Source organism: Solea senegalensis, linkage group LG14 (genome assembly GCF_019176455.1).
Source record: "Solea senegalensis isolate Sse05_10M linkage group LG14, IFAPA_SoseM_1, whole genome shotgun sequence".
NCBI lineage: Eukaryota > Metazoa > Chordata > Actinopteri > Pleuronectiformes > Soleidae > Solea > Solea senegalensis.
In genome coordinates, this window is record NC_058034.1 from 19,590,941 (window position 1) to 19,604,546 (window position 13,606).

A 13,606-nucleotide genomic window follows, 5' to 3' on the forward strand; every position below is an offset into this window, starting at 1 on the left:
GGCACTCAAAAGTAATGTTTAATTTATCCCAAAACACTGTTTCCATGTGGGTAAAAAAACAAAATTAAAAATAAAAACTTTGGTGGATCAACCTAGACTGACCATTTTGGATTTGATTCTCAAAATGCTGTTACGATTATGAACTTTGTCGGTTTCAGCAAGACCCCATTTCGTTGGGGTGATAGTGACTCAGTGGTAGAGCAAGTTGTCTTTCAACTGGAAGCTTGTGGGTTTGATTCTCAAAAGTCACTTTCCATGTAGATAAAAAATCCGGATTCACCTAAACTCATTTTTATGAGGTCAGTCCCCTAATCCTGGATGGATTACTGGGTTAATCCTTATACAAACAAAAACAGAATTTTCAATTAAACGATCATTTTCTTATTCAAACTTTTAAAAAAAAATCCATAAACACAGTAATTTTTCAAGAAATTTCTTCAACGTATCTCATCACAAACTCCAGAGCGTTCCACACCTTGTCTTCTACGTGAGTGCTTCAGGCAGAAATATCATCAGACATGTGTGTAACGGACAACCGAAAAAAACAACAACACATGTATAGTATATATACGTGTGTGTGTGTGTGTGTGTGTGTATCCACCTGCAGCAAGGTTGTAGCTTCTTGCCCCGAGCAACATCTGACTGTCCGCTTATCTCTGGAGGAATCCCTGAATTTAGATTAAGGTTTCGTTGGACATCTGTACATCCTTACACATACACACAAAAACACACACACACACACACACATATAGGTACTTAACACTGTCTCAGTTAAACTAGGCATACAGGCTGCAGATCAGTATGGCATGTTCGTGGAAACAGTTCCAAAGCCGCATTCAGCTGCCTAAAGAACACAAACTATGATTTCTGTAATGATAACAATAACACACACACATGGCTTTTGTTATGGAAACACAGCTCTGTGTGCTTAAGGCCAGGCAGGGGAGTGGTGAAACTCGCTGCTCTGTAAGCCCCGCCGTATCTGGATTTCATTTGCCTTAAATAAGATCTGCTTTAGGAGCAATTAGAGCCAGAGCCTATGGCGGGTCTCGTGTTTCTGAGCGTTGCTCGTGGCAACCGAGGGGCACTCTGGAAACAATAGCACAGCTTTCTAGTAAAAATGGGCCCACATATCTCTTAATTCAGCCAACGTGCAAAAGTGAGTTTACAGAAATGACCTGCCAGATTCTGTTAAGTGTGGGCTGTTTCATAGCAGATGCCATGTGTTGTTGCTGCACACACACACCCATTGACTTCCATTCATTTGGACAGCCTAACCAAAGCATTATATCTAACATTAACCATAACCAGTAAGCCCACATCCACACGGAAACGGCAGGAAACGAAAACTTTTTTTTTCTTTGCCGTATGAAAAGGGTTCCCCCATTAAGAAAAAACACCTCTGTCCACATGGAACCCCCTGAAACGTGGGGTTAAGGGTTAGGGAGGTGGGGCTATAACATCATCGTCTTCCTAAGGTAGTGTAGTCACACAGAAATGCGAGGCCGGCGTTTTGAGACTTTCCCAGTATGCGTATTGACCTCAACCCGTTCACGCGTGGACAGGCCCTAAATGTCTACATTGGTTGCTGATATGTGATTGGCTGATTCGATATTTGTGTTAAGAAACTATATGACCTATGCCTAACCCAAACTAATACTAACCTAAACTCAATCTTGCCTAGAAATTGAGGGTATTAGTGGTTCAGTGGTCGAGTTCTTGCCTCCTTTTAATTCCAACTGAACCCTAAAACCTTCAATCTTAAAAACACCTTTCAAGATGAGTTATCCCTAAAGTTAACCATAACCAGGTAATGTCAGCTCGTCTTGACCATTTCTACATTGGAGTTTCTAGTGCACGATTGGCTGATCCAATATTTGCATTAAGAAACAGTTGAGCAGACTATTATTACACTATGTTTTGTGACCTATGCCTAACCCTAGACTAATGACTAATGACTAATCCTAAACCCAATCTTCTTGCACCATTTTTGACTCCAACCTAACCCTAAAACCAAGTCTTCAATCTTAAAACCTCCTTTAAAGTAGCGTGGACCAGCCAAAATGCCCCCACGATGATAGGTTTTAATCAGTTGTCCACAAACATGCATTAGGACAGCCTACAAAGAAAGAGTTATCCAGAAACGTAATTATAACCAATAAATGTCTAACCCTAACTCCAACCTAACAACAAATCTTAGGCCTAAACTTAACCCGTTCCTCAGAAATGAGGTCCTCATCAGGACCAAGTTTTGGTTGCCATGAGGACTACTGGTTCTGACAAGGTCAGTGTTTGTGCTTTCTCTACATATGAGGACCTTGTGCACATACCTCCACTCTAATTCACCATAACTAACTGAATCCTGATTCTTATCATAACTACACCTCATGGAGGCGCTCTCACATACTTGGGCTGCAAAGCTCCACAAACACCAGGTTTGTCATTAGATGAGGTCACACTGTTCCATGAAACATAATTAAGCTCAGTAAGGACTTTGTAATGAGCAAATACTTAAGGGACGCCACACCATTGGACGGTTTGGAGATAAAAAAAGGGAGACTAGCAAAGTTGAGATGGTTTAGTCGCATGCATGGGAGGGACGGTTGGAGAAACGAGGTTGAGAAGGTTCATGGATGTTGTGAAGGAGGACATGAGGACAATAGTGTAACAGAGCAGAAGAAGAAGAAAACACAACACGATTCTCTCAAACTTTCAGTTAAGATTTATGTGCATGTGTTTTGAATAACATGTTTTAGTTAATTTACCAAACCAGCTCTTTGAAAGTTCTGGGGTTTTTTCAGAATTATTGAGATAATTTTTCATGACATTTTTTCTGGTCTGTTTTTCTAAATGAATGCAGATAGTATTCCTGTTTTATTTTTTAATTCTGTTGTTGAGGTCAGTAAAGGTAACGTATGTAATTTCATGTTGATGTTGCTATGTTCGTCAACCTTCTGCTGAAGGTTTTGCAGGTGAATCTGTTTATCTCCTGACATCATGTACCTGTTGTTCGCCACAGTGTAGTCAGCTGGTCCATCAGCAGCAGCCTGTTAGCGTATATCTCCAATTGTAGCGTAGCCGCGTGCCTGGGCCAGACAATAAATGCAGCGCAGCATCACCACCCCCCTCCTTTCCCCTCCCCCGACATAGGACTTTAAGTGCCTGTCCTGTGACCATCAAACGCTGCCTCTGGTTTCCTACAAGGCTTTGGAGCGAGAGAACATGAAAGAGAGGAGAGGAAGACAGCTGAGGTCCCCACTTCTCCTCTGGATGTGGTAATGGACGGGTAGGGCTGGAGGCTGCTGGTAATTGGTAGCTTGTTGTTTAAAGAGGGGTCCTTCAACTGAAAAACCTCATGGGAGGTCTTTAATTTAAGCAACTAAAGACGCCCCTCTCCCCCTCGCTCTCCACGTGTGTGTGTGTGTGTGTTCTACTCGGAACTACACGAGTGTATTTCCACATTCTGCATTTTTACGCCCTTTGCTGACTCAAACGTCTTGGTTTAGCATTGTCTCGACACACACTTTCTTCTGTGCACAAAACTTTGCCATATGTTTTACACACAGAAACACACACTCACACACACACACACACACACAAAAACCTCAGGAGTGAAACCACAAGTTTATTAGAGTGGCGTCACCACGTCACGCCACACACACACGAGAGAGACATATACTGTATCTTTTGCCATGTGCCATCATCAGTAATATGGCCGATATCGTAGTACGACCACATCAAACCCGAGGGGCCTCTATGCCAATGATAATAACAATATAATAAGGCTTATTTATACTTATTTATAAAGTACTTTTCCAAAAAAACAATTATAACGTGCTGAGCAAGATGGGAATTATAAAAACAGCTAAAATAATAATAATACAATGTAAACTACAACACAGAAATGAAACAAAACAATATAAATAATTGGAATAAATAAATAAATACAAGTCAAAAGACTGACACTGGGTTTGTCCACAGTTTTTTCCACCCCACTTTTGCAAAGCTTCAGTGTTGTGATTGTCCGCTCATTGTGCCCTCTGCTGGACAGACTTTTTAAGGTTAGAGTTTAAACTTTGCCCTGAAGCTAATGGGTAAGTTAGCTTGAGAAGAACTTACTTTTTCATCTATGTAATACAAGCAGAAACACTTCCTCATGAAAAACAGACTTTAGGTTAAGTGGACAATTACAAAAAAAGTTTAATATTGTTAATGAGAAGGTACCTCCAAGCTAATGTACCTCTTAGCTAACTTAACCATTAGCTTTGATGGTGAAGTTCAAACGGGAAAAAAACACCATAATGTTTTTCTGAAGGATTTAAAGTGGATCTGAGGCCAAGGCCAGCTGACCTTAACTTCAAATGATGGCCACATATTTAGAAACCAAACACGTTTTTAAGATATGAGTTTCTACTACGTACTCCTACGTTCTACTACGTACGAGTTTCATCTACGTCATACGAACCAGAAATATGTCACTTTTTATATTTTTTAGTGGTGACTGTTTGGTGATTGGCGGTTTCTTCGCTCCAAATAAAGAAATTATTAAAACTGAATTTGAGAACATCGTTATTTTCTAACATTGGAACAGATTAATTGTCAAAATAATCGTTAGTTGTAAAATGAAATTGTTGTGCCTGAAAACAAAATAAACCTTACAAAAAACAGTGCACTTGGAGCTGTGACATGAACAGAAACCCATCCACCGTTCAAGGCCTGACCCGCTGTCACTACATTATAGACGTCTTTTTAAGTCTTTTAGCAGACATTCACGGCGCTTATTTTACTGGATCTTATCAAGTGCACTAAACTGCAGTGATTCGCAGAGAGACCGTTAAAAATCTGGACTGTTTGTCCCCATCAGCGCAAGCAGAATTCCCCTCCTTGTGTGTGTGAGCATTCCTGAATCATTCCTTGGCAATGGGCTTTGGCAGCAGCCCAGAGGTGAGAGCCATCAGGAACATTCTGGAGCAGTTCTCGGAGCACCGGTCCAGGACTGAGCATGTGGGATCCCAGAGGATTGTGCTTTGTCACTCCCTGACCTGTGAGCTGGACGTTAGTCAGAATCTCCTGAGGGGGAAAACTGAGGATTTATAATATAACACAGAGTTTATATCATTTAGGAGCATGGCTCCATTTATTTTATACATTTTCTAAAATACGAGGGTCTGAGGTTAAACATTCCCATATTTATCACAGTGGGCGAAACAATAACACTGTTTGTTTCTCTAGTGTCATAATTATTATTGAAAAATTGCAAAGAAAATTGAGTCCTTTGTCCAAGCAGTTATTCAATCTACAGCCTGTTCATCTCTTCTATAACAACAAAAATCTCCTGCTGATCTGCTATCAAAATGACTAAAATAAACAGTTTCGACCCAACAAATTTCACCACATATGACATTTTTCAAAGTTTAAAGGTTGAGGAAAACATCTTTTATAAAAGTGAACACACCAACTATGGTGTTAACGTATGAGAAATTATACTTTTATTGTTATTTAACAATAATAAAGAAGGATAAAATAACCGACAGCTAACAGGACCAGCCCAGTTAGCTGAACTAGCCTGGAAAGCTAACTGCAGTTGGCCTCGGAGTCTAGCAACAGTTTGCTTCCTTATTTTCTTACATTTAACCAATTGAAAAGCAACAAACCTGATTTTCACAGTTTGGACGAACTTAGTAGAACTTTATGGCACTCGTGCACTTTTATACTCACCTGGAATAAAACGAGAATAGTCTTAGCTTTTTGCTAGCTCTTTGTAAGACTGGCTTATCCCCCCGATCGTCAAAGACAGAAGTCATGAGCTGTGTGAAATTAGATGCTTTAACCCACTCAACTCAACACTTTTTCTTTTTTGCTGGTTTTACCATTAATCATCTGAAAAAAATCATCATAAAAATCTAAAATTTAAATAGATCAAAAATATATTAAATTTTTTGGAATAGTAATAATAGTAGTAATAGTTGTATTTTTCAGTCAGTTATATTTTTGTGTTGAACCAGTTTATTTACATACATATATTATTTTTTATTTTCAATGTTGTTATTTTATGTAATACTGGAGCAAATGGAGACACATCAACACAGACGCTGGCGTGTTGATGTGTCTCAGGCTGAGAGACAAATTCTTTCTATTTAAATTGCTTTATTCAATAAGCAAATGTTGCTAACCTGGAATATGATTTACAAGCAAAACCTATCTGCACAGATTTATGATTAAATATCATAGATCTGGTCAAAGAAACCTAGCTGGTTAAGCTTCTCCTTACAATTTTGGAAATTTAGAAATGTAGATTCTTCAGAACTAAACGCCTTTTAAATATTAGGAAAAGTAAATGATTTAGTAAGTCCCTGTCAAAATTAAATGATAAAAAGTAACTTATATCATAATCATGTCTTCTTTTTTTAATTGTTATTAATTTTTGGAATTTATCTTTGTCTCCAGGCTCCACCAATGCCGTGTAGTTGTTGTGTGGATTACAAGGAAAAATAAGAAATCTTCCACATAATTGTCCCAGGCTGTTCCTGTCATCAGTCTTCAGACAGCGGACCTTAGTCCACAGCTGTGCAGTGAGACATCTTCATTTGTCCACGGTCTGTCTTGGCACATGGCTTTAAATGATGGCTCCAGAATGATTCCGTTTTATGAAGTGATGTGTTATAATAAAAATAATAGATGAACCACTCAGAGGTCAGAGGTTGTGACAGAGGCAGAAACTAGGATTTGTATGTCACAACCGGGTCTGGAAACGACACAAGGCAGGTTTTTTTTTTTCCTCACCACAGCTGGAGCGACTTTCTGCAGATAATTAATGTTAATAAATGTTCTAACCACTTAAAATGTTGACTGGAAAACACTTTCATCAGAATAAATGTCAACAGCTGATGAAACACAGTTGTAATAATAACTCATGTTCATGGCTTCGGGGGAATTTACAAATGAAGTCAGTGAGAACGCAGGACTGAGCAGAACCAGGAGAAGATATGACTGAAGAATCCACAACACACACCTAATGTATATAAACATAAATATAAATAACAGAAAACATGCATGACCTGCAGCGAGATGTATAATTTCATACACTAATACAAGACGGAGAAATCAGCAAGCTTTGGATTTGAGAGCACAAATGGAGGTAAAAGAAATGTTATTAGCTTGTAAAACTTTGACTGTTTTATAGTTTTTATCGCTCCTCTGGGTTTCAGACAGGTGCTGCCCTGAGTAAAGCTGATTAACACAGATGCAAACGTTTCCCATGATCATTTAATTCTGCGTGGGAGTGAGGAAGCAGCTCTCTTAGCGATATATAAATATATATACATCTGTCGCATTTCCACCGATATCTCTCGCATTTCATATCCAAACGGCGTCAAAGTCAGAACTGCACACGCTGGCGTTGTGGGTAACAAACCTGCCGAGTTTGAAGTCTGTTGAGTTGGGTAGTGGAGGTTGGCAGTCATGAACATTGACAAAGTTGGCAGCAGAAAACGGTGACACTCGAAGGCTTGTACAGCGACATTATTCCAGTCTGGTGTGTAGTTGTCTGCCAAAAGAATTCCTTAGATTTATCCAGTGTTCTTCATGAAGTTATAGGCAAAATGAACAACATTTGTACGTGACCGAATACAAGTGTTCCCACTCATGTCATGGCTGTACGAGAAAAAAGCCAAATACTCTTTCTTTTAAGGCAATTAATCTACCTGTGTGGTAAGAAACCTTTGCCTGGGCAGAATATTTTAAAAAATAACTTATAAATGTAACCGCTTTGAGACTGTGATGTTCCTCAAAATGAGGAAAAACAATCCAAAGACTAGACAAAAGGTCAGGTAAGAAATGTTTACTTAACAGGGGTGTCACAAGAATTCATACTTTCAGAATTTCTTATATTTCGCACACACCCCAATTTGTGATTGTGTATTTTACACATTTAACGCATGTTTAATAAGAAACAGTCACAAACGCACAAACCAGGAACAAGAGCAGGACTTTCATGCAAACCATTTGTAGTGTTACTGTTAAAGCTTAAAGTAAGATGTAATATCTGATTAAGACAAATTTATTTATTTTACTTAAAATTGGATTATTTTTCCAGTGCAAAACAACTTGCATGCCAAGATTATTTTTTCTTTTTGGGCAAAGAAAAAAACAATTTCCCAGAAATGAAGCTTATTTGACTTTGTTGAAAATCTTTTTTTTTTTTTTTTTTGCCGTGTGGAGGCTCCACATGTGTCTGACTGATGTTTTTTGTTTGTTTTATGTATTATTTTCGCTCAGAAATTAAAACAGAGACGGCCTCCAAAAGAGTTTGTGGTCCAGGCCTGGCTTCTTTTACGCAGCAATTACAATGGTACTTTATGATAATGATTGTAAGTCAATTCAATTCGAAGCTACTTGGACTCACCTGTCTCTCCTGTGCACACTGGCACACGGTTGCCTTCAAGGTCAAACGCCACACAAGTGTGTTTTTGATGATGTTTTCACAATACAGGACTAATGAAATACATGCGATTCCCTGAAATAAATGCAAGACAGGCAAAATGCATTATGAGAACACATACACACACACACAGGGGTTATGTCAGAGTTATTGAAGAAAACCACAAAAATGAATAGTGTCAGGAGAATGTCAGCTGTTCTGAGGAACAACAACAACCAGATGGCACGACGACACCTGGACACCAAACTGCACCAACCACACACTCAACATATCTGTGTGAGTCTCTGCCAAACAACAAATTTATGCCAGGATAACTTCAACGACGACGGAGCATGAGAACGCGAATGAAGTGGTGAGTGACAGATGGAAAAAGAAAGACAATGGAGGATCAAACCAAAGTCGAGAAATAGACCTCAGGCAGAAGAAGAAGAAGAGACACTGAAGAGGAAAGGAAGGACAGAACAGGAAGACAAACTGCCTCTTAAATCTTTGCTCGAGATGAAAAGCTGTGGCTCAGGAAGTTCCAGCGGTGGAGACGTGCGACACTGAATAAATGTCCTCCCACAACACGACTCACATCCCATACATGTAGATGATATTTTTATCTGCTCCATATGGAGGCTGATGATGTTCAGCTCTGGGAAATCAGGTCCTTTAACACCGGAGAACATTCTAAAGACATCTAAAGAACGTCTGTCTCACTGCTGATAAGTGAAGACATTAAAAAAAAAGATCAGTGAACTTTAACCTTTGCCCTTTTGATAATTTTGGCTGTGATCTTATGACGCGAATTGGCCAGATTATGTATTTGTATTTGCTCTTGTTATTTCCAGCTCAGCTCCTACAGTGAAGCTAAAATACACTGTGTACAAACAAGTGTTACTCTCAGAGTGTTTAGGACAAAAAATGTCCCAAACTGCAGTTTTTGATCTCACTTCCATATGCTGATTGCAAATCATCACATTTTATTATATCTAGGCGTCAATCTGGGCTTTTGCCTTGCAATTGATCACTTTTACTATTCTCCACTAGATGGTGTAGATGTAGGTGAAAAAGAAAATCAACTCAATTAAATTAGAACATACAACTGCACCATGATGGAACTGCAGTACAGTACGGTACAGTACAGTTTGGAATGGTAAAGCCCTGGTTCTTGTCTCAAAAAGACGTCAAGCTTTGTATGAGAATAGACTGCAGGACTGTACTGTACAATTTTACTCTGGTACCCCAAAGAAAGGGTGCCAAAGAATACAGTTATTTGGCAAAGTTGGGGCTGCTTATTTTGATACTATTCCTAAAGGAAAAACAAAAAAATATGTACGGTATTGTACCCAAATGAACCGTTCCACTTGGTGGAAACACGGCTTAACAGTGTCTTCATATGGGTAGCGTTTTTCTGTCCAAACCCAACCAAGCTCTTGAGAACATTGACCAAACCCAACACACTTCTTATATGTGTAAACATGTGAAAACTCTGTTGCCAGGCAATACCACTTATCTTCCTGGCAAGGATTAATATTAAACACTTCCGAACTCCATTCAACATATAGATAACTTCATTTAGTTGACGATGAAAGACAAAGGAGGGGTGGGGGGAGCACATGGTGTTGGGGACATGGCAACAATTACCATCTGCTGAGCAGAGGCTGAAGACCATGAGGTGACTGGATGAATGGATGGATGAATGAAGAGATAAAGAGACTCCACATGTGACTTCTAATCAGCGAGCAGTAAAAATGGCACACACAACCACACATACACACTTTAACACTTAAACCCAACTCTCCTTAATCATCACCGAGGTGTGTGTGTGTATGTGTGTAGTCCTTTTGATACGTGATGAAGTTCACCACTGTATAATTAAGACAGAAACACTTACAGTAAATATGGAATACGCAAACATTTGTTCACCATATAACCTCAACCACCACACACACACACACATATCCTTGTACAGTACTCTCAGTGAGGACATGATGCATAACTTATGCTTCGTTATATACTGTATGTAGTCGGAACTCAGAATTTAACTCTACTGCTGTTTTTACAGTTAATATCACCTCTGTTGTAATCGTTTCACAGTAACTCAGTCGTACACACAGTAATGTTTAATGTTTAACATGTTGCTACGCTGTTTGCGTGCGCTAAATACCATGTAGAGCATCTTTGTTGTTAGCGCCTGGTATTGCTAGCAAAATAGCTAGCCCAAGATACGTTTGACTTCTCAGCTGAAACGTGGTGAACTTTAGCAAACCTTAACCAACACAACTAGATGCCTTACATTAACCCTTAATCAAAACCTAACTCAAAATCTTACCCTTAGACCAAGTCTTAACCCATAAACCGTGCTTTTAAAATGTGACAGAACGTAGTAACTCTTTTCGTTAATACTTCTGTTGTATTTGTTTTCACTGTAAATTTGTCATTTTTTAGCATGTTGGTGCACAAATGTCCATGTAGAGTGCTGTTATTGTTATTGGTATTGCTAACAGTGGCTAACAATGGCTAGCCCGAGATACATTTGACTTCTCACCTGGAACGTGGTGAACGTCACTCCCAATTCCGACTACAAATGTAAATGGAATGCAGCATTAGCACCTCAGCTGAACTGTGACCAACACAACAAAGTGCTTGGCCCTTAAACTAACTTTAACCCTTAAACCAAGTCTTAACCCATAATCATACACAAGGACGAGCTAAATTGTTTTCAATTCACCAATATTTGTTGATAATGTTGTGTGCCCAAATTACCATTGGTAAAAGTGGCTAATAACTAATTTATTTCACCTTAACTTTTTAATTTCTTCGTTTTATTTTATCCTACCTTTTGTGTTTGATTTATCTTGTTATTTAATACATAAAGTGACCTTGATGTATTATTATTTTTATTATTATTGTTATTATTAATATATGATAATAATAATAATAATAATCTTAACTGATAAACACACCTTTTAACAGTGTGACAGAACGTGAGGACCAACCAAATTGTCCTTACTTCCTGTGGTTTCTACATTTTTTGTCCTCACAAAGATGCATGTACAAGTACACACACACAAAGTTATAAACCTCTTCCTAAACACTTTAATAATGTGTTCCCTTTCATATCAGACGCCAGCACAAGTGTTTCCTCCGTGTCTTGGTGGCATCTGTGAGTGTGTGTTTCGTGTGTGTTTCGTGTGTGTGTGTGTGGTACTCACAGGGTACCCGGGGGTCTCGCCTCAGGCCACAAAATAGCTCCTCATCACAAGTGATCGTCTCAGTAATAGCAGGCCTCATCGCAGCTAATGGCAGCATCTCTCTAATGATGTCTCCAATGATCCCAGTCCACACAGCTATTCTGAGAGCACTGCGGCTAGTGTGTGTGTGTGTGTGTGCACTCGTATCTCTGTCTTTACAAGGTGCCATTAGCTGAGGTCGAGGTTGTGAGGTGAGTGTGGCCGTGTTAGAAGTGGATCTGGGCTACGTGACGATGAAAATGCCGGGGGCTAATTGAAGGCAGCATCTCTGGCTTTGGGGTTCAAAAACGAGAGCGGGTAAAGTAAAAGGTCTGTGGTTCAACACTCAACAACCGACTCACAAGTTTATTTTTAGACTTAATGTAAAACAACAGCAGCAGGAGCAGGAGGATGGTCGTCTTCTTATCCCGCACAAAAACTTGTGACTCAATCGTGTCCCCACATTAGCAGAAAGAGAACCACAGCTTCTCATGATTGTTTTTACTTCTGCTCCTCCTTCCTCTAGTCATTTATTTCAATATTTATATTTGAAAGCAATAATGTGCAGTGAGCCTGACAGGGTTTCCCTTTTTAGGGCCAGAGCATGAAGCGAGGTTATTATTTTTCTCCGACGACACACTCATTTTTGAAGGGGTTGTCGTGCATAAAAACTCATGGTCAGACGAAAGTCATTGGATTGGGAGGAATTTTGGAGAGCTTGATTTTTTTGGGAATTTTTGACGCGAGAGAAAGTGGTCAAAATTACGTTAAATGCAAAATGTGCACATAGTTGTTACAATTTGAACCAAACTTGGTGCTCTCATGATTCCAAACAAATTTCTATGTACTTCCATTAGCTCAGCCCACCCAGAAGTTGGCCATGTTGGAAAAACCAACAAACTCGTCCTAGCACGTTTGAGCTAGACTCGTCAAACTCGGTCCATATATTCCAGACAAGTTAATGATTAAAAGTTGTCAAAGGACTTTCTCTACGGTGTGGCGTCAGTGCTCCGTCAAAGTTGACGTTAAAATGGCAGGAAAACTACTTTAAAATTCCTTTTTGAAAGCTTTAATGTAAACAGAAGTACATGAAATTTCTCACAGTCATCGAATGTGATGAGCTGCGTGGGGTGAGGGCCCGATCATGACCGTGAGTCCTACGAGCGGTTCTAGTTGCCCTCTGTTCCTCTGGTGACTTTGCTACGACCCACTTTACCAAATTTGAATTATTAAAAGGTTGCCAGGTGTTTAAAACTTTGGTTTAAAATTGTGTTTTATCTGCTGAATTTAACTTCTCTGTGGTTCCCAAAAGGGTGAAGGTTTATAAGAATTCCCTGCAAAAGTGATTTATAAGTCGCAAGGAGATATTAATGATTTTATGAGAAGAAAGAATATCCAACTTTGTCTTCATAAGATAATACAGCTTATTTTAAACTTTAATCACCAGTGAGAAGCAATAGAACAATGGTGTGTATCAAGTATGTGTTTAATACAGAGGTTAAATACGCAATTACTGATGTGTGTGCGTGTGTGCGCGCAAATATAAAAGATTCTGGGGAATAAATTAAAAAGTTGCCTTGATTAAGTAAAAGAACTAAAGGACTGAACATCTCTTTGACTTTTGAGAATTCTAGGCAGAAAATAAAGAATATTTGGTCAATTTCTGCAGTGTGCATTTACTTCCCTTCACTTAATGAGGTTTTAATTCATTTACCCACAAAATCTCATGGAAATGATTCATTTACGAATTCAAAATGATATGAAGCAACAGATATGGCTGTAAATCAGTCCATTATGCACTAATTTGCTCTTGTCATGATTTATATAGATATTGAAAGTTTGGGGAAAACTGCAGAGAAAGTGAGAACACCATCATTTAGATGTTTGGGAAACACAAATAAAACATTTTCTGGACCTAACAACTTCTCCATTAATCAAGAAAATAAAT